Genomic DNA, 22,487 nt, shown 5'->3' with positions numbered 1-22,487 from the left:
TGCTGCGCTGCATGCGCTGGGCCCACGGATGGGTCCCAGCACGAGGACGGCACCCCTGCAGGGCAACGCCGTTCTATGGTGATCCCTTAGCCATGTGAGCATGGCTGTTGTGGCGACCCCGACCTGGGTGCCCCCAGAGCCGGGGCCGCTGTGAGCCGGGTGCCCCCGGCCACGTGTGGAGCTCTGGTGATCCGGAGCGGGTGGGGTGACCCCCACCCATGAACGCGCGGCGTGATCGCTGAAAACAACTGATGCCCGTTGGGTGGCCCCGACATGGTCCCGACATGAGTACGGGGGCTGCCCGGTGATCCGGAGGAGCCCCCACAATAGTCACTACTCCCTGCACTCAACCCCGCCACCAGACAGGGCTCTGCCCGGGGCCATCCTTCGACAGCCTCGGTCACTACAGTACCCATAGCATGAGATACATTCCTGCAATTTCCACGGGTACTACCGATTTCACTGACAGGCCCCTCCATTTGGCAAGACATTTCTTCAGTGCATCAGAGAGGCCCGTGTAGGTGGAGCAATAATTTACCTTGAAGCCTGAAACCCAAAGTCTGTTTAGAAAACTTAAATCTCTTCTGGGCCTTTGGGCACTGACCTGTGGGGAGTCAAAGTTAAGATCCCAAAATTTGAAAACAAGCAGACTTTGTGAGACATGTTGGCTTATTTATTATCGCCAATCTCTGCGTTCTCCGGGAAGCTGGCTGCAAAAGGCTCCATCACCAGAGTGAAGAATTGCGAGAGAAATTAAACTTGTGTACGTCGTCCTATTGAAGTATAAAGGATACCTAACCTCTACTAATGAACTTAGAAAAGAGGAATCGCGTCCAAACTTCCCTCGTTATATCATAAAAAAGACATCAAATTTAATTTAAAGACATTTTACAAAACACAGTTCATAAATATAACTACACTAAAAATCAAAACCACAATTATAAATGACTATGGCACCAATTAGTTAAAGTGCTACAGTGACTTTTTTTACACTATACCCCCATTCTTTTACATCAACACTAAAGAATAACAGTCTGGATATAGAAGTATCCAGATCAGTAGTATCATCAACCCTTTCTACTGCCCAACATGTTTCTGTTCTTTCATACTCATTGTGGTGAAAAATCTTCAGGAGCTGTTGTTTTAGACACTATTCATCCTTCACAAAAAAATTTGGTTGTATTAAATTACATAAACCACGTTCCTCCTTATTTCTTCCCTTATACTGCAAAAAAACGACAAAAACACCCATTAGCTCAAAGTCCTATTTCAAAAACACATGGATGTGCAGGGACATACCCTGTCTTTTCACATCCCCTCCCTCTCTAGGATCCAAAAATGACCTTGCAGGGAATCCTAGGCTGAACCAACTGTCGAGGGGTGTTTCATTCACCAACTGGACATTATGGCATTATCACCTACGATAAAAACGCAAAATATGCGTTATTAGGGGCATCCACTAGTCCACGCACCAGTTCACCAACTTTGACCCCCAAATCTCAGGGTCTGCCCCAAACTCAGTCTGTACTTCAAATTCACATAGAAGTCTCACCTCTACATACACTTTCAGGTGCGTTCTCTGGTAGCTTGGCGATCTTTCTAATCCACTCTATTCTCTATAAGAACCACTACTTCTCCAGTTGGCCCTTAGCAACTGCTTCCCCAGAACGAGACAATATTTACTATTTTCCTCCTGTATCTCGCTTGCCCATTTTTGTTTTACTCCTTTCTAACCAGTCCCAGCTGCCCTTCCAATGTGTTGCTGTACTCTTACATCAAATGGCAGACTACGTAGGTACATATTCTTGTGGAGGGAGACGTCTCAACAGGTAAACGTCATAGTCACCTGTATAGAACAATAAGTACAGATGTAGAGTGGCGTTACATTTTTATCTACTGCACTCTTCATGTATCACAGCATGTTTCCTCCATTTACTTACTGCAACCCTCCTAGTCCAGTCATTCTCACATTACCCTTGCTTGGCAAGCACTATGTGTTTACAGGTTCCGTGCGTTTCTCTTGGCCCCTTAATCGCATGCTCTCCTGTGCTTACCCGCATTCTAAGGTTTCTCTCTTTCATGCGGGTTCCTCTCTGGGAACATTATTCTTTCCTTCTTTGTTTGATCAAAGTTCACATTTATGTAAATGTACTGTATTTCTACTTTCCTCTCCCCCAGCAAATATTCTCGTTCCTTTCCACGCTTCACTTTTCACAATGGTAATTCTTTTGTATCGAATTGTCAAGAATCGCTCCAGAACATGGAAGTTGAGGCACAAATGGAAGATGACCATCCACACTTATCAGCACTACCCCCAAGATGGCCACCAAGAATGGTCAAATGCAAATATCTGAATGGCTGTCTAGTGATACTACCATGACAAGGCAGCCCTTATATATTCTCTGGGACGCAGCAGAGTGCTATGTTGCTACTCTCCTGTGGCATTCGAAGATCGCAGCCCTGTTCCGTGCTCTGCTGCTGCCTCGCATGCTCACATTCCTGGTTCGCCAAATCTACAGTTTCTCGATCCTGGTAACTCCTCTCCGCTCCCTGCTGCTTCCTTTTGCCTGGCGGTTTCTGCCCTGCTCCAGCAGGAATTTGCGCACCTTGCGTTACCCGATTTCACCAGATTCTTTCTTCTGCTTCTAAATTCGTTCCCGTCTTGGATCCGTGACTTATGGCACTTTGCTTGCGCTCCTTACGACATTGTTTTTCCTACTTGGTCTCCTCCGGATCTTTTCCAGACGTAGCAACACCCAAGGCTCCTCGTGCTATGTGCCCACCAGCTGCTGCTAGCCCACATACATGCTACTCGCGTTCTCTGTCCTCCAGCGGCTACCTCTCTGCCTATGTGCTCCTTGCCTACGGTGCTCCCGGCTGTTTCCTCCCTTCACATGCGTTCTTTGCCCACTGTACTCTCCAGCTGCTGCAGCTCTACACACCAGCTCCTTGCGTTTCGTGCTTTGTTCACTCCTGACTTAAAGTTGTTACTCAACATCCATAAAGTCTGACCTTGGATGCACGCATTTTCTCGCACTCCTTGCTTCCCTCCCTGCATATTGGACTTCCTTTGTAGAGAGCTCACGTTTTACTAGTGGCCTTGTTACTTTCTCTTACTTGCACATTTGCTCATCTTGCGCTCTTCGCCATTTAACCTCTTCCATTCTGGAATTCATATCTTCCAACCTTTTTGTGATCCTCACTCCTTTCCTTGTTTTGCCTCATTGTCTGGGGAACTCATGGATCTACCCTCATCTTTCATCAGGAATTTCTTGGTGCTTGGTAACATCGGAAGGATCGTATCTCCTCACTCTGCAAGGATTCCACATCTACAAGGCAAACAGAAGACAGAAGATCTGCATGTTGTTTTTCCACTGCATTAAGAGTTTTTCCCCCGATTCTGCACAACCACCTGTCACCTATCCAGGGGTCTATGTTACGTTTCCCACGACATGCCCTGTTCCTGCCAGAAAACCCACAGGCACACATGCTAACCCCATACGTACCAACCCCTCTACACTTCAAAACAAGGGTATCCCACGCACATATTCTGGCTTACGGAGGTTGCGGCCTCTCACCTGTTATGCCAAGCCATGGTCTTTTGGATCAGGTGTTTACCGGCCTTCGCATCGCTGGCGTGTACAATGGAAACATCTGCTGGCCCGCTACACGTTGTCAACGAAGATCTACACGTCACGTGATCGGGCCAAACGTCACGTGACGACAACATCTCACCTGACTGCATCACCTGACGCACGTCATATGATCATTCCAGCATCAGGTGACCTTCCCTATTGGCTTAAAAGGCGTCCTGAAATCGATAGCGTTGCTTCACAGCTGTTTACCTTCAGGACTTTACGGCGTTTGTTTGCATGCTTAAATCTCGTTACTACGACCTCGGATATTGTCTACTGGATTGCCTTGTCTACCGGACTGCTTTGTCTACTTCTTGCTTCTTACACGTTACCAGACCTCGGACTCTGTTTACTGGATTGTTCTGTCAACCCCTGGCATTTGTTACCCGACCTTGGTTTTTTGGAATTGGACTGTCTTACGGATTTCGTTTTTTGGATTCAGTGACTTTGGCCATTGGCCTTCTGCTAGGCGGTTGCCTGACCTACATTACCACAAGCCACGTGTGTGCCGCCATCCAGGGTTTGGATACCACCCACATTCATCACCGAGAAGCTCACCAAGCCCTCTGTCCCGGGTTTCACTGCCTCTTCCATCAGGGTGCCACCTTCCGTATTTCTAGGTAAGAGGTGCTTTATCTCCTTGCTGGGTATACCTTGTAACAATCGCACATTATCTGATAACCACTCATTGCCTTACAGCGCTCAAGGGGTCCTTCTGGCAGTTCCCGGTTCCAGACCTGACGGCTCACAAACAAAAACCTGTGGCCTCAAAGACTGCACAGGCATTCTATACCGATTGTCTGTGTGGTACTTGGGGACAGAGGCATTATTAATCTGCACGACCATCAAGATCTTAACAGTCTGACAGAGTTGAGGATAACTCTTATCTTCATCAATAATACCGCCATCCTCAGGTCTCCCAATTATAATTGAGACAGGTTGCGACGCCCATCAACCATGGATCAATTACAGCATTTAGCAAATGCTGCTCAAACACTGACCGCAGAGGTGCAAACTTTAAAGGGTGAAAATATTGCCTTACGTCAAGACATAGCCCTGCTTCAACCACCCCCTGGACTCTTGCCGGCAGCCAAATTCGATGGCAACCCTAAGAAGCTTAAAGAATACCTCGACGCATGTACAGTTCAATTTACATTCAAAGAAGCATATTTTCCTACCGATAGAGCAAAAGTTGGCTTTATGATATCTAATAGGACAGGAAGTGCACAAGGCTGGGCAACCCCACTAGCCACTTCCAACAACCTGTTAATGGACTCCTACGCTGGTTTCCTCAATAGCATGCTTGCAATTTTTGGCAGGCAGGAGATAGTAGTCTCAGCACAAGAACAACTTTTGGATTTCCGCTAAGGATCCTTGGACGTTCTCACATACATTACCCAGTTTAAACAATTGGCTGCTGGAACTGCCTGGCCCGACGATGCACTGCTAACAATTTTTCAACGAGGACTCCATGAAGACCTCAAGGATGAGATAGCCCGAGTAGCCCGACCAGCCAATGTAGGAGACATCATTACTCTTGTAATGCAAGTTGACTACCAACTACAGGAAAGGCTAGCCCAACGAAGAAAGAACCGCAACCCTAGAGCGTATTTCAAACCCTCTAACTCCAATCCAAACTCCACCATGATCGAAGAGACCATGCAAATTGGAGCCACCTGAGGTCCGTTAACCAACACAGAAAGCAATTGCTTTAAGATTGTGCATGTACTGTGGGTCAAAGAAAACATGGTTGGTGACTGCCCTCTTGCCCTCCCCCCCACGGCTCCAGGGAAATGTGATCTCCCAGTCATAGAGGGAACCTTGATACGGGAAGGAGAAAAGTTTTCTCATTTGGATATGAATCACTCTCGGGACACCTCCATGGTGGTCATCCAAGTGACCTTACGCATTCTTGACCTATTGCTGGAAAACGTACCTGCATTAATAGACTGTGGAGCAGCAGGACATATCCTGATGACCAATGGGCTCAAACCCATCTTGTTCCCAGAGAGATGAAACCCATTTGTGTCCCAGTGGAGGGAGTGGACAGTTCCCTGTTGACTTAAGGGACCCATCAAGGAACAGATCCAGAACATAGTAATGACAATTTCTTCCCACAAAGAACAGCTTATGCTTGATTTGATCCGACCAGCCCATTACCCCATCATTCTGGGTTTACCATGGCTCCGGTTACATAACCCGTTTATAAACTGGATGGCAGGTTCTCTTTTTTGTGTTCAGAACATTGCATCATTCATCGTCTCATCCAAGGATCGGTAGGACTTCATTTTTCCCCGGAACCCAATTCCTGTTCTGCTCAAGCCCTGTCGGTCGAGTTAGTCCTGCCCAAACAGTAGGCATCCTTCCATGATGTCTTTGAAGAAACAAAATACAAGTCCACCCCTAGACCCCCACAGACGCAACGATTGCTGCATTGAGATACACAGACAAACCGCTACCTTTTGGTAGAATGTACACTTCAACAAACCCCGAAACTGTGGCTCTTCGGGAGTACCTGGAGATGAATCTACACCATGGCTTTATCACAGAGTCAAAATCACTGGCCGGAGCGTCTCTTTTCTTTATACCAAAAAAAGACCTGCAAGAACTACAGCCATGTATTGACTATAAGGGAGTAAACCAGATCACGGTTCCCGACAAATATCTCATGCACTTGAGCTTGGATATATAAGAAGCTGTAAAAAGATCTGTCTACTTCACCAAACTTGACGTTAGAGGGGCTTATCACCTCTTCCGAGTACGGATAGGCGATGGGTGGAAGACCGCGTTCCGTACTCCTCTCGGCCACTATGAGTACTGTGTAATGCCCTTTGACCTTTCCAGTGTCGCGGTCTCCCTGTGCTTTATGGACCATGTCTTTTCAGACCTGATGTTATATACAGTCATAGTCTACTTGGAAGACATACCTGTGTTTTCTAGGACTTTGTCGGATCCGATAAACCATGTCCAGTAAGTTCTTCACCGGCTACGCAAAAATCACTTGTATGGCAAGTTAAACAAATGTGCCTTCCCCCAAACCCAAATTCCTTATTTGGATCACATTCTTTCCTCTCAAGGTACTATGATGGACCCTACCAAAGTCCAAGAAGCAATTGAATGGCCACCCCTGAGCACTGTTAGAAGCATTCAGCGATTCCTCGGATTCGCACATTTTTATAGGAAATGTATCTCAAATGTTTCCTTTCACATTCTACCTATTACCTCTTTGTTAAAAAAAGGGAAAGAGATTAATCTGGGATGAGAAAGCTCAAACCGCGTTGCAGAATTTAAAAGCGGCCTTTACCACACTGTGCCTATTTTAAGGCTACGGACCAAAGTCATCCCCTTATTCTAGAAACTGATGCCTCCCATTCAGCCATAGGCGCTGTTCGAAAGCAAGTAGAGGCTTAACGAATTGAACATCCCATTTCCTACCAATATAAGACGTTGCCCACATCAGAGCAAAACTACATGGTACTGGAAAAATAACTTCTCGCCAAAAAAAGGGCATGTAAGGAGTAGTGTCATCTGCTACTATGCTCACACTTTACCGTCACAGTACGCACAGACCACTGCACTCTCCGGCTGTTACAATCGGCGGTAACTCAAAACAGCCGACATGCACAATGGGCCTATTTCTTTTCCTCCTTTAGATTGCTCTTCACATTTTTGCCTGGAAAGGGGAATCTATTAGCAGATGCTCTTTCTCAAACCCAGGAGGACAGAAAGGGCTTGTTCCAACCTGAACTGCTACTTTCCAAAGCTCTATTCGGTATCAGGTAATAATATCGCCACATATATGGTCGCCGTAAATAATATTGCCGGGAAAATGTCGTGGCGATATTTTTTGGGTGACCATATATATGGCGACAGGGGCAAAAAAATAAAATAATTAAAATAAATAAATAATGTCGCCACAAAAAAACGACAATTTTTCGGCTATATTTTTGTATGGCGATATTTTTGTGGCGACATTATTACACGAAACCCTCTATTCTTGGTCCATGTGGCAAAATGTGTACAGTCACTCACCCAAGAAACAAAGAACCTGCACTCGAGTCTTCAAGAGATGATTCAAACCGTCCAGCTCACACAGGATAACGATCTCCTCTTCTACGGTAAACAAGTCTTTGTTCCCACTAAATCCCTATGCAAGAAGGTCTTACACATGTTTCATGAAAGGCCATTGAGGCATTTGTGTAACCTTAGATGCCATTTACAGACACTTTTGGTAGCCTTCATTGAACCAAGATGTTCAAGATTATTTGCGGCTTGCAACATTTGTACACAAACTAAAACTTTGCATCAAAAACCTGCAGGCTATTTGATGCAACCCATGATACCTGTACGTCCCTGGCAAAACATATCTATGGATTTTATCGTAGAGTTGCCTGCTTCTGCCGGTAACAAATCCATCATGGTAACAATTCGCACTATGCCCGAGATGGCCCACTTCCTTGCCTTACCCCAAGTACCGTCAGCTATACAAATGGCACATCACTTCTTGGGGAACATATTTCGTCTACACGGGTAACCGGACACAATAATGGCAGATAAGTCTCACTTCACCACTAGCTTCTGGAAGGAACTGTTGCATTCTAGGTATCCATTGCGCTCTTTCTTCTGGATACCACCTGCAAACTAATAGCTAAACAGAGCACCTGAACCAGACTCTGGAACAGTAAATCAGATGCTTTGTTTCGTCCTTGCAAGATAATTTAACTCTCTTATTGCCCCTGGCAGAATACATATATAACAATTCCATTCACACTGCCATAGGCACAAGCTCCTTTCTCTTCTCATCGGGTTTTCATCCATCAATTATACCTGTCCCTACCACCTCATCCGACACAGTCGCATCTTTTTCGGCCCTATGTACGGACATTGAAACTGGACATGCTAAAGCATTAACAGCATGTAACATGACTACAGAACGAGTCAAGAAATATGCACACTTAAAGAGAAGAAAGGAACCCCCTCTACACATAGGAGATGAAGTCTGGCTGGCCTCTGGGTTCTTACCCAGAAAACTTGTACCCTCAAAACTCTCACCTCGCTTCTTTGGGCCTTTTAAAATCCTGGCCAAGGTGGGATCCGTGGCATATCGACTATCCTTACCAGCCTCATGGACCAGGATCCATCCTGTTTTTCATGTGTCCCAGCTAAAAACTCACATCCAAGACTGTTTTCACAGACAACAACAAAATAAATCGACACCGAAGACGGGCATGTGTATGAAGTCTCCAGGATTTGTGATTCTAGGTATTACCGGGGCCGATTACAGTACCTTATCATTTGGAAGAGATACGGAACAGCTGAGCAAACCTGGGAACCGGTTTCTTCTGTACATGCTCCTGCTATACTCCGACAATACCATCGGACCCGTCCCTGGAAACCCGGCCCTTATCCACCACCAGGAGGGCATAAGAATTGCTCCAGAACCTGGAATTGTGGCACATATGGAAGATTAACACCATGCACATTTATCAGCACTACCCCCAAGATAAGATGGCACTCAAATGTAAGTATCTGAATTGCTGTCTATTGCTACTACCATAACGAGGCAGCCCTTATGTATGCTCAGGGGGTGTTCCAGTCCCTGCAGGGGGCGCTCGAGGGACGTCCCACATAGCGTGGGCTTCCTCTGCCAGCCCCCCTCCCCTTGTGGCCATGCAGGTCACTTACCCTTTAGCTATGTCACGTGGGGGTACGGGCGTCCCCAGGGCAGGCATTTGCGACCAGCCCTGGGGACTGCCTACAAATACGGAGGAGGACTGAAGCACGGCTTCTTTCAGTCCTCCTCTTTCGAGTTACCCACCCACCAGCACCCAATGGTAGGTTGGGGAGCACAGTGTGGTTGAACTAGGGTGTGAGTTTCTAGGTAGAAAAAGACTGTGAGGGTGGAATATAGGTTGAACGGAGGATCAAGGGGTAAGTGGCAGTGTTGTAAATAGCGTCAAGGGTTGGCTTGCTCCTCGGGTAGTAATTGGTCAATTGTTAACCAGAGATCGATGTGTCAATGGGGGTAAAGGTAAAGGAAAGGAAGCACAATTGGATGGAACTGTGATATGAGGAGCTGGGTTGGTAAAGACAGTGAGGTAGGAATTAGGTGGGACGGAAGAGCTAGGCATAATTGGTGGTGTGGTAACCAGTTTCAAGGGTTGGCTTTCTCTGTGGTGTATTAGTTCACCTATTTTTATCCAGACAGCGAGGGGTCAATGGGGGTAAATGAAAATGGTTTCAAAGGATTTCTTACTTCAAACAGTTTACAGTACATTTTCTGAGTACAGCGAGATTAAAGGAGAGTTCCGGGACTTTTTTTTTATTGTCCCTACGGGTCGGCCATGTGTTTGTAAGCATAAATCGGTAGATCGTAGGAAACTTTCCTATGGACCTTACCCGACTTTTCGCCCCTTATCGCACTCGAAATCAGCCTCCATTTTGTGATAATCCTATCATTCCGCCGCATCGACCTGGTTCACCTGCCTTTGCGGCACTAAATCAAATCCCCCGCCCCTGAGCCTGACATCAGCAGACGCGTACTGCCCATTTCAAGCACGTCTCGTGTCAACAATCGCTGCGCCTCAGCTATTGACGTGTTGCCATGGAAATGGCAGGACGCCTCTTTCCCCAATAAGTATAAACAGACCGTTTCACAACATACAGCAGCAGATTTTCGATTCCATTCCTCTCTCTGTGTTACTTTGAGTATTCTGTGACTCGTTTCAGTGCTCTGGTCAGCTACCTTCGCCGCTTGTAGCCCGTGTGAACAGATACCAGTACCACCGCTATAAATTATTTTACTATCTTTACCGCACAATGGCCACAATAATGCCGTATATGTACGAGCCCGAGTACACCGAGGAAGAACTACTGGAAAGGCAAGCACGCGAAAACGATGGGGATTCGGACGGCAGTTGGGAGGACCAGTCAACGGATGAAGAGCCTGGACCATGTCGCATGGACGGCGTCTCCACCTGGTGCACGTGCAATCGGTGCGAGCTAATGCCAACTGAGGAGGAGAACTGCTGCTGCCGTGAAAATTCCGGGTGCTTGGCCTACATTTCGGAAAGCGAGCAAAGTCAGCAGGAAGGCGAGCAAAGTCCGCAATGCATCACCGAGCTGCCAGAGTTCAGGGAAGCCTGCCTCTCACGGACAGTGTTGAGGATGATGATGGTGCTTATGCACGAACTTCGTGGCACTGTTCGTCCGCGTAATCCGAGTAACGAGTAAGTATACTCTGTTTGTGATGTCAGTGATGCCACCACTATTTCATGGTCGTCTCCCACATATAAAATTACATTTACATATCATTGGAACGCATGTAAATTGGTTCCATATAGTGCATTTTCTAGATATAATTTTTTTCTAAGGAAAATGACATGTGTTACCTGAATCGACATTGATAAGAAAGTTTGGTCAGTTTAATACAGTTTGCATCTTTTTTTTTCACAGGTGGTACAGGCTGGTGGCCTATCGTTGCTTCACTTGGTGGCTTCACGGGAGGCTCGGACACCGCGTTCGGAGAGTAATACCTGCCTGTGCGGTACTTGCCATTAGACAACATTTCCCCAGTGACAGTGGACAATACCGCGGATTTTCCCTCGATGTGCTGCAACCTCAACTTTACAATGTGTAATGTTTATTATTTATGTTTAATTAAAATCTAAAATAAAGCCCAACATATATTTTAACAATGGTTGTTTTGATTTTTTAAATGAATCTAGTGTATATTCTCCTGGGAGGGTGAGGTATTTATAAACTCACCCCCCTGCCTTCCATGTAGTAGATCCTGCAGCCATCCTCTTACATTCAGTTAGATGGCCTCTCCTTGGTGAGGCCCTGCGGCAAACGGGTCTTGTCTGCACGACCACCGCCCCGATCCACCCCCCGCCTTATCAAAGGCAGTTCGCACCGGGGTACTTGCGCTGCTGGCAAGTGGAGCTGTCAGGGAGCGATAAAGGCCAAGAGGTGCCAAAGACCATGTACACTTCAAAGTGGTCTATAGAGCATGGGTTTGTTGTTCCCATGTCTACCTCCAGACCCCGTGTCTCCTGCCAAGCATCCCCCTCACGCTGGACGGCCCCCTGCAATCCACATAAGTGTGTCTCCATTCACGAGTCTTCCTGTGTCTTGTCTGCACGACCACCGCCCCGATCCACCCCCGCCCTATCAAAGGCAGTTTGCACCGGGGTACTTGCGCTGCTGGCAAGTGGAGCTGTCAGGGAGCGATAAAGGCCAAGAGGTGCCAAAGACCATGTACACTTCAAAGTGGTCTATAGAGCATGGGTTTGTTGTTCCCATGTCTACCTCCAGACCCCGTGTCTCCTGCCAAGCATCCCCCTCACGCTGGACGGCCCCCTGCAATCCACATAAGTGTGTCTCCATTCACGAGTCTTCCTGTGTCTTGTCTGCACGACCACCGCCCCGATCCACCCCCCGCCCTATCAAAGGCAGTTTGCACCGGGGTACTTGCGCTGCTGGCAAGTGGAGCTGTCAGGGAGCGATAAAGGCCAAGAGGTGCCAAAGACCATGTACACTTCAAAGTGGTCTATAGAGCATGGGTTTGTTGTTCCCATGTCTACCTCCAGACCCCGTGTCTCCTGCCAAGCATCCCCCTCACGCTGGACGGCCCCCTGCAATCCACATAAGTGTGTCTCCATTCACGAGTCTTCCTGTGTCTTGTCTGCACGACCACCGCCCCGATCCACCCCCCGCCCTATCAAAGGCAGTTTGCACCGGGGTACTTGCGCTGCTGGCAAGTGGAGCTGTCAGGGAGCGATAAAGGCCAAGAGGTGCCAAAGACCATGTACACTTCAAAGTGGTCTATAGAGCATGGGTTTGTTGTTCCCATGTCTACCTCCAGACCCCGTGTCTCCTGCCAAGCATCCCCCCTCACGCTGGACGGCCCCCTGCAAACCGCATAATGCCACGACATATACACGTCATTCATTCACAAACACACCCCTGTTTCGAATTCTTTATAACCCACTTCATATTTCTAATGAGCACTTCTTTGCGCTTTGCTAGTCAACCCGTGAAGGTGCTGGTTATCTGCTCTTCGTCTCTGTGAACTTCCGTGACCACTTCGAGGAAACTCCTCAGTTTGCAACCTGTGAACTGCTCCCTGTTCTACGACAAGAAACTACTCTGATCCCTGCATCTAACTGTTTGTTCGTCAAGGTAAGTCCATGTACCATAATCATTTTGCGTCCAATTTTTTAATTTATATCTATTTGCTAGTAGTCATCAAATTGCATCCATGTTTTCTTTTCGTTCACGACAGTACATGCAAGGAACTAGTCACATGTTCTGAGTTTAGTCAAATTACTTTTTCTATTTTTTGAAAGTTATTGAAATACTTATCCGCATGTGAATAACGTGTATAGTTCCAAGAACCCAAACGGACCATGCATTGAACCTTTTATGTGTCATTTACTGTTTTAACACATTGGTATTCATAGAGAATTGTTGATCTTTACTTTTCAGAACTTTCCATAATGCCTGCCTGTTCCATTGGCGGTTGCCCTTCGAAGACCCATAACAAATCTGAAGGTACTATAATGCATGTTTTCCCTAAGACAATAGATCAGATAAGAGAATGGGTCCGATATTGCGGATATCCAGCCTCTGAGCTAGAAAGTAGAGTCCTAGAAGTCTTTGCGGACAAGAGGGGTGATCGATACCGCATCTGCAGCAGGCACTTTAGCCCAGACATGTACTCCACATCATTGCTAATAAAGAAGAAAACACCGCGAGCGAGGCGAAAATTGCTCTCAACCGCTATTCCCACTCTATTCGTCCACATCCCTCCACTGGTGAGTCAAGTTTACGTATTTATCTCTCGGCCTTGCGGTAGTGTGTAGCATTAGCTAACAATAATTTCCCCATTTATGTATCCACTCAATATGAAGGCGGAAGATTCTCCATCCGTGTCGTTATTGCAGTCATCAGCCACTTCAAGCGCCTATCGGGTAATCTTACTTAGCTATTCTGACACTGACTTGTTTTAGGCATGTAAATCAATAGTTTTAATTGATCGTGTAATTATTTTACCTAATGGTACACCCTTGTACTCGTCCTCTAGTCTTTGTTTTCAGTTATAATTATTGTTATCCAAAATAATGCAAGTACTGTCTTTCAGGGAGATGCTGAGGAGTCCAACGCATTGACGACAACCGTAGATGTCACTCAGATGCTCGAGGTACGTTTCCGGACAGTTCCATCGATGGAGATCATCAGATCTTGCATTCTTGTAGCGTGATTGTTACACACAATGTTTCTTTCGTTTTTAGCCATTGATATGTCCTTCTGTCGTCGCCCTCCTATTTGTCTTCTTTTTTCAATATTGTGTTCATTACTAATGAAAGTCCTATGTTTCAGGGAGTCGATGGAGCATTAGTCCAAGTAGAAGGGGGAGCATGCAGTTACGAGTCGGCGCAACAGCTTGCAGAAGTGTGCACCGCAGTTACATCGTCCCTTGATGTTCTTATGCATTTCGAGGTATGGATACTGACAGTTCGATCAAGCGAAATCATATGACGTGATTACATCCGCTATACTTCCTTCTTTATTAACGCAAGTACTATGTTTCAGGGAGATGACGGAGCTTCTTCTACAAGAACATCACCCCTAGTAGTTGATGCAGATCTCTGGGTGGTGACACTTCCAACGATCGAGCAAATCGAATCATATTTACATATCCATTATTTATTTTAGACAACTGATCATTTGTGCAGGTCTATTTAGATGAGCCGTTGACGCCTGCTCAAAGTTTATGTTCTTTTTAACAAAATAGAAAAGCATACTAATGCAATTACTGTGTTTCAGGGAGTTGCTGAAGCGTCATCTTCAATAATATCATCAATGGAAGTCTATGCGGAGCCCGAGGTATGGATCTTGACAGTTCAATCTAACTAGATCAACAATGCGTGAACTATTGTCGTTTGAATGTTCTACACAATGCGTTCATTCGTGTTTTGCTATTGAGATGTACGTATGGGTATTGGTCCCCAAGTACATTTTGTGTTTTCAATATTATTATACATACTAATGAAAGTTCTATGTTTCAGGGAGTCGATGGAGCCTCAGTGAGTGATGGATGTGCTTATCATGAAAATATAGTCGTTGCAGCGCGAGAGGAAGTGGAGACATGCACACACGAGTCGGAGCAACAGCGTCCAGATGTTGAAGTTCGAGGCAAGAAAGTTTCAAAGAAAAGAAAGCAAAAGAAGGTTAGTGTCCTGTTCACTATATTATGTTGTCTTTCACTGTCAATAGTTCAATACTGTAAGTTGTGTTTAAACTGAACATCCCTTTTCTAATCTGTCCTCTAGTTGCGAGTGGGTGTAAGAACTAGATCTACACAGACAGTGAAGCGAACGAGAGATGTTGCTTGTCAAACCTTTTGGCAGGGACTTGAGACTGGAGATGCATCGTGCCAATGGGAAGAATATGAAGTGATTGACAACGGAGCTATACCACCACCAGCCATTGATAGTGAATGTCCTCCTGGTAGTTTGGATGCAGTCGGAGATCAATTCACAGAATCCACACCCGCAAAAAATAAGAGCGCGCGAAAGTTGAAGACATTGTTTTTTTCTCCCATCTCCGGACAAGGAACAGATGTTGCAATGGAAGAGAATGACGTGGACGACAATGAAACACCATCAATATCACTCAGCATAGCGGAAGACGATATCAGAGATTGTACCTTTCATGCGAGTGACATGTCCTCAACGTTACAGGCCGAACCAGCTGGGATGCAGAGTGACAGTATAAGGAAAGAGGCCAAATTCATTGTATTCGATAGCTGTTTGATGGATATTATTATGATGATGAAATGTGGGCATTCGGTTGGTGGGGAAGTATGTGGGGAGCCATTGATTAATGTGACTCGTGCAATTCGAGGCACTAACCTTAAAATACATGCCACCTGTACACAATATCATCCGTTCGCATGGTCTGCACAACCCATGCTGGGGCAACTGCCAGCAGGCAATCTACTTTGTGCAGCGGCCGCACTTTTTAGTGGTTCAAGTTTTAAAAAGTTACAGTATTTCTTTCAGTTTGTGGGAATCCATTTCATTGCGAAAAGTCAGTTCTACAAATACCAAACCGATTATCTATTTCCAGCCATCAGCGAAGCTTGGAGAATGGAAAAAATGTCAATGGAAAGTACATTCGCGGGCAAACGCTTCAGGCTAGCCGGTGATGGACAGTGCGACAGCCCAGGATTTTCAGCCAAGTACTGCACCTACCACTTTCAGGACATGGAAAGTAAGAAAATTGTGAGTTCGGTGGTCGTGCAGGTGTCACAAAGTACATCCTCAGTGGCCATGGAGAAAGTTGGCTTTGTAGCATCATTGCAAGAACTACAATCGCGGGGAATGGTGATCGACCTGATAGCCACGGACAGACACGTTTCAATTGCCAAGACAATGAGAGAAGAGTACAAAAATATAAATCACCAATTTGACGTATGGCATCTTGCAAAAACAATCAATAAAAAATTGTCGGCTGCAGGAAAAAAAAAAGATATGCAAGGTATTTCACAGTGGTCCAAGTCAATCAGCAACCATCTTTGGTGGAGCTCAAAAACATGTGAAGGGTCGTTGGAAATTCTACTGGAAAAATGGCGGTCAGTAATGTTGCACTGTAGCAACGTACATCGATGGTCGACAAATGAGCATTTCCACAAATGTGAACATGGCCATTTGTCCACAGAGGAGGCACGGAAGAAGAAGTGGTTGATTCCTTCATCACCCACTCACAAGGCCATTGAAAAGATTGTATTTGATAAAACTATAACAAGAGATTTGAGGGGACTCACGGAATTCTGCCACACAGGAGATTTGGAGGTGTTCCACAATATGTGCCTAAAGTACAGGCCCAAAAGATTGCATTTTGGCATGGAAGGCATGAAAAATCGGACTCTTCTAGCGGTCTTGGCACATAACCATAATGTTGGCCGTCAACAAAGTAGGACGACCGGAACTTTAGGGACGCTTCGCTACAATAAGGCCTTCACTAAAAGAAGTAAACAATGGGTGATCAAACCAGTGTTTGAGGATATGCAATATGAGTTTATTGAGAGACTTATCGTAGATGTCCTCGATAGGCACATACATGGAGTGGTGAACGAACCTATGCAGGGGACAACTGCATTGCCACCCAACATTGCCTCTGTTCCATGTCCACCTAAAGCAGAGCTCATTGAGAAATACACATCACGGTTTAAATGATTGTAATTTGATTGTCTGTTCTCTCGAGTCTCCTCATGTTGCAGGCCCATTGCAATTAAACCAAACAGTAATATAAATCATTTTTACAAAAATTATAGAATGTTTCCGTATTGCAAAAACATGGCCGACCCATAGGGACAATAAAAAAAAAGGCACGCAGACAAGATGTCCCTAAAACTAACTGCAGCTAACTAGAAATGTGTGCTCGCTCAAAGTGAAGGTCAGCTGCTTTGATGTTTTGCTCGGGTGGCGGAACGGCCCACGACCCAATATAAGGTTCTATTGTGATTTGACCTTGACAGGCCGGGACCATCCTGAAAGACTAAGAAAAGATAATGAATAAAAATTCAGAAACGAAACGATGAGCCACGTTAATTAGAAGAAGTAACGTCGGCAAAGAAGGAGTGGTGTTTCGGGTCTGCCCTACACAGAGACACAATGGAAAATGCAAATATAATGTAAGTAACTTTTGATGAGTTTATACCGCAATTTCATTACTATACAGTGGCTTTAAAGACGGGTTCAGTTGTACTTGTTCGTTCTATGTGGCATATTGTTTTCTACCGCGCACTATCTTGAGGAGAAACATCTGCTTTTACTGAAGCACCTCAAAACCTTCCTCTTTGCTTCTGCTTTCTCTCTCCCTCTCCCCTGCTACAACTGGTCCACTGTCTGCGACCTCGGTCCTGGGCCCTTCCACTCTACACCTGCACTGCCTCCCTGTCAACCCCTGCACTGGGGGACTGTCTCAGTATCCTACAGCCCCCCCTTCCCAGCACTTGTTCTGCACTTACCTTGCACTTGCCACCAGCTGGCCCTATTTATTTATTATTTTATGCTACTTACCTTGTACTCCACTCCCCCCCCCCTCCATGCCTCGCCACGCCTTTAAACACTTGTGTACACCCAGTAGCGCTGTCCTCGCTATGAAATGAATAATTTTAATAAGGATCTGATGGTGAGACTAATTTCATTTTTTATGTTTTTAGGTACATCATTCACTACTGTCTGTGTCACGAGTACCAGACACCTGCGGACGGGTTCTACAGCCGCCAGTTGCTTCTCCGCGTGAACAACGTTACCACCCTGACCATTTTATGGGACGATCGCCAAGTACAAGTATGCCCTTACGCGGTACTAACGGTTAGATGCAACATACCTACCGTTGTGGTGGCCTAGTGCCTGGTTGTTGGAACAGCCATGCGATTATCAGTGCGACCGAAGAGCTTATTTTTATCGTAAACCAACACCCTGTGTACTGCACACGAACATCGCTTCCCTCAAGACGAACTAATTTGGATCGAGAGCAAAGAAAAATGCAAATCGCTGAATATTCTCTAAACATTTGATGTCCAATAAACGTACTTTGCCAAATGTACAATCTTGCCGTTTGCTTTTAAACCACGGTTTCACATTCCGAATTGTGGCGCTGTATTGTGAGATGCTCTAAGACCCTGTGTACAGCAAAGGACCATCGCGTTCCTCAATACGAACTTTTTGGAACGTGAGCAAATAAAAATGTAAATCGCTGAATATTCTCTAAACATTTGATGTCAAATAAATGTACTTTACCACATTTACAATCTTGCGGTTTGATTTCAAAGTACAGTTTCATATTCCGAATTGTGGCGCGCTGTATTGTGAGCTGATCTGTGTTGATTTCCGGGGTCTGTGTGGAGTCGCGTAGAAGACGCCTGGGCGCGTTTGCCTACGCAGCTCAGTCACGTCACGGATATAGGCGGGGAATATGAATGTTTTGATAAAGTCTGTTTCAGGGGCGGGGGATTTGATTTAGTGCCGCAAAGGCAGGTGAGCCAGGTCGATGCGGCGGAATGATAGGATTATCACAAAATGGAGGCTGATTTCGAGTGCGATAAGGGGCGAAAAGTCGGGTAAGGTCCATAGGAAAGTTTCCTACGATCTACCGATTTATGCTTACAAACACATGGCCGACCCGTAGGGACAATAAAAAAAAAGTCCCGGAACTCTCCTTTAAGTAAGTTCAAAGGGAAGTGAGTTAAAATGGTTTTCGCCATACAGTAGAAATTTCAATCGTTCAGCTGGGGTAGGGTGTGGATAGCGAGGTGGTTTGAAAAGACCTACGGACTTCAATTTGATTCAATTTTCAGTGTTTGCAGGGGTCAAACTGTATTAATTTTTTACATTTCCAGCGGACATCGAGGTGTAAGTGGGAGCAAAGGACAGCGTCCCACTGTGCTCTCTAGCTGCTGCATCCCCACACACCCCCTCGCGTTCCATGCACTGCTCACTCCTGACTTCTAAGTTGTTACTCTACATTCATAAAGCCTGCACCTTGGATACACACACTTTCTCTGCCCTCCTCGCCCCCACCCCTGCATATTGGACTTCTTTTTCAGAGACCTCACATTTTCCTAGTTGCCTTGTTACCTTCTCTTACTTGCACATTTGTTAATGTAGTGCTCCTCACCATTTAACCTCTTCCATTCTGGAATATATTATAAATCTTTCAACCTTTTGTGAAACTCACTTCTTGCCTTGATTTGCCTCATCTCCTGGAGAACTCGCGGATCTACGCTCATCTTCCATTAGTAATTTCTGGAAACATCGGAAGGGTCATCTCTCCACTCCACACTCTGCAAGGATTCCACATCTACAAGGCAAACAGAAGATCTACAGTTTTGTTTCCCTCATTAAGGGTCTCCACCCCCACTCCCCCAATTCTGCACGACCCCCTGCCACCAATCCATGGGGTCTGACAGAGTCAGCGATAACTCTACCTTCATCAATGATACTGCCAACCTCAGGTCAGTGCATCTCCTAAATATAATTGTGACACCAATCCTCCTTCACTGATCGCTACACTTCTTTCATCACAGTTCACATATAGTAACTCTTCTTTGGTACTGGCGCAAGTTATTTGTTCCGTGTTACTTTCCTCGTTATTCTTCCCGTGCCTCCTCAGTCCCCCATTACCTTCTCTCATCTTTGGAAATGGTCCGCAACTCTTACAGGTCTGGCAGCAGTTCCATTTCTTCGCTGTGCTTGCAAACAGGCGTTCTTGGCGCTCCTCATCTGCATTCCTCGCACTTCTTGTATTCTCTTTCGGTATCTCACCAGGGAGCCTTGTCCTCTGTGACGGCATCCCTCCAATGGTCGTGGCGTTGTTGCATGGGTTCACTGCCCATCCTGACTCTTCCAGGATCCCAACACCACCGATTCTTCTTCTCACCAGCTTTACAGTACGCTGACAGTTCATTGTTCGTTCACTTGCCCGACAGCAAGTTTGGATTTCGTGGGTTCCGCGTCCCACGGTCACTCCGGCTATTCTCAGGCTTATGTCAGCAGGGTACGTCCCCTGTGTGGAGAGATACTGTTCTCTCACTCTCTTAACCTGTTCCCCTTCCTTACATGACAAGTGTTTTCCTCACAGCCTACTCGTCTCAGTAGATTGGTCAGTTTTCATTAAAGAGATATATTCTTTTTCTTGTGAAGAATAACATCCTTCAGCATTTTCTTCAGTGCAGTCTTTATGTTTGAAAATATTTGGTAATTCCATGTATGCCATTAGGCTTACTGGGGAAGGGAGTTCCTAACAGAAATGGGAGTCCTTGTCCCCAAAGGGAGAGTCTCTCCAGGAGAGGTTCCCACTTGCCTCGACCCCTAGGGTGGGTGTTGCGGAGCAGGCTTGCCTCCCCAGGGTCACCGGGGGCATGGGGCTCCCCCTTGGGAAGAGGAGACGCATTTCCTTGATTCGTCCAACCCCTCAGTTATGGCATCTTCTATGTATCCTTTAGGAGAAGCCAGGAGACCGTGAACGCCCAGAATTCACCTGGGCCTATTAAATCTTCGAAAGAGGCAGGAGAAGCTCTGAGAACCACCCGGAGAAGCCAGAGTGAACCAGATCACTATAAACCCCAGGAGGCACACAAGCAACTCTTTAAACTAATAAAAGCATACTAAAAGCACAAATACAGTCTCATTGAGTCCTCATTGGCATCTGGCCATGTCCACAATGGTATCAGTGGTGGGACTGAGAGAACGTCTTGGAGGCACTCCTGAAAAAGTTAGTAGATGGCCAACACCAGTGCCAACAACAGCTGCAGGCCTAGGTCGACTGACAAGCCTTTCAACGGGGCCTCCAGTTGCAGGGGCACAGGTATACTACTGCCCAAGAGGAGCACCAGAAAGCTCTCATTTAGCACGCCAAAATGGTCACCTCCACCCACTTGCAAGCTAGTGGGTCCCCCTTGGTTTAGCAGAAATACTCCCGGTCTCATTAAGTCAATAACACTGACATGCGTGGGTGCAGAAACTGCTCCTTAATCTACTCATGGAAAGAGGGGCACTTGAGCTAGGCCAGGGAATCACAGAGGCAGTCAGCCAGTCCTCACCAAAAACGCCATACTCATACATTTGAGAACAGATCGACAGGACGAGTCCACTCAGGGCTGCCCAAAGGGAGGGACTAACCATCCACAATGCTCACCACACAAAAGGAAGTCATCCTGAGGGGTAGGTCCAACCAGCCAATCCCTATACCAGCAAACTAAAGAGGAAGCAAGAGTTAAGAACTCCAAGATGGAGGGAGGAGTTCTTAAAGCTGTGTTACAGCAGACACTACAGACCCTTCCAGGCTGACAACTCCCAAATCCTGTATATGAAACCTTCCACACAGATTGCCCTAGCAGAGAAAGAAGCTGGAAGGCAGGGCCAGGGGGTGGCATGCAGAAAGAGGAAAACCTAAGGGGAGGAACGTGCCAATCCCATGTCCGAGACCAGGCCTACAAGCTATCCTCAGCGGCTGAGCCCAAAAGTCAATCCCCATCTCCTTTACCACAGAGGTCGCCTTTCACCAGACAGAGGGTGGAAGGTGGCGGTCAAGCCCTATAAAACCGAGGAGTCGAGAGAACTGGAACTGCTAATATGGAGTTATGCTAAAATGTTAATATTTCACCAATTCACCACTTTAGTAATCTGAGAGTGTCTGGCTTGTCTGGAAGTTGGCGTATTCTGCCCCTGCATGCAATATCTAGACCTTAGCCTGCGGAAGAAAAGGAGTTGGGAGAAGATGCTGGGAAAGCAGGTGCAAGTGAAACCGGCCATGGTGGGGTTGGGGTAGAGTGGAAGTGAAAAGTAATACTTGTGGTTGCTTGAATGCATTTGGAACCATTATCGTGGACCATACGTCTAGATTGAAGAAGGAGGTATATTCTAAACATGATTCGAATTCTGCATACTCTGTGAGGCACCTTCAAAGATTGATAAGTTACATTTTTTTTAATGCAATGTTTAGTTGTGTGATGGGTTCCAGAAGTGATCAAGATGCCCAGTTAAATTGTGCTGGCTGTTCAACTCGAGATCTTTACATTTGTCCATGGCTGAAACGCCCGAATAGTAATTCAGGGAAGTGCCAAGCCTGGAAGCCAAGTGTAGACCAGTCAAAAGTAGACTGTGCGAAAGGTGAATGTAAAAACGTGAATGTGGTTGCATAACAAAAGTGTAAGACAGTTGCTGTGGTTCAGCGGACACACTTAAAGATACGTTACAAGCCTGACACTCTTAGGTGTGAGAAGATCTTGCTATCAGAACGCCCTTGTTTCAGAATCGAGATCTTAGCTAATGATGA

Source organism: Ambystoma mexicanum, chromosome 9 (assembly GCF_040938575.1).
Source record: "Ambystoma mexicanum isolate Mex_15411 chromosome 9, UKY_AmexF1_1, whole genome shotgun sequence".
Classification (NCBI taxonomy): domain Eukaryota; kingdom Metazoa; phylum Chordata; class Amphibia; order Caudata; family Ambystomatidae; genus Ambystoma; species Ambystoma mexicanum.
This window is presented reverse-complemented; position numbering follows the sequence as displayed.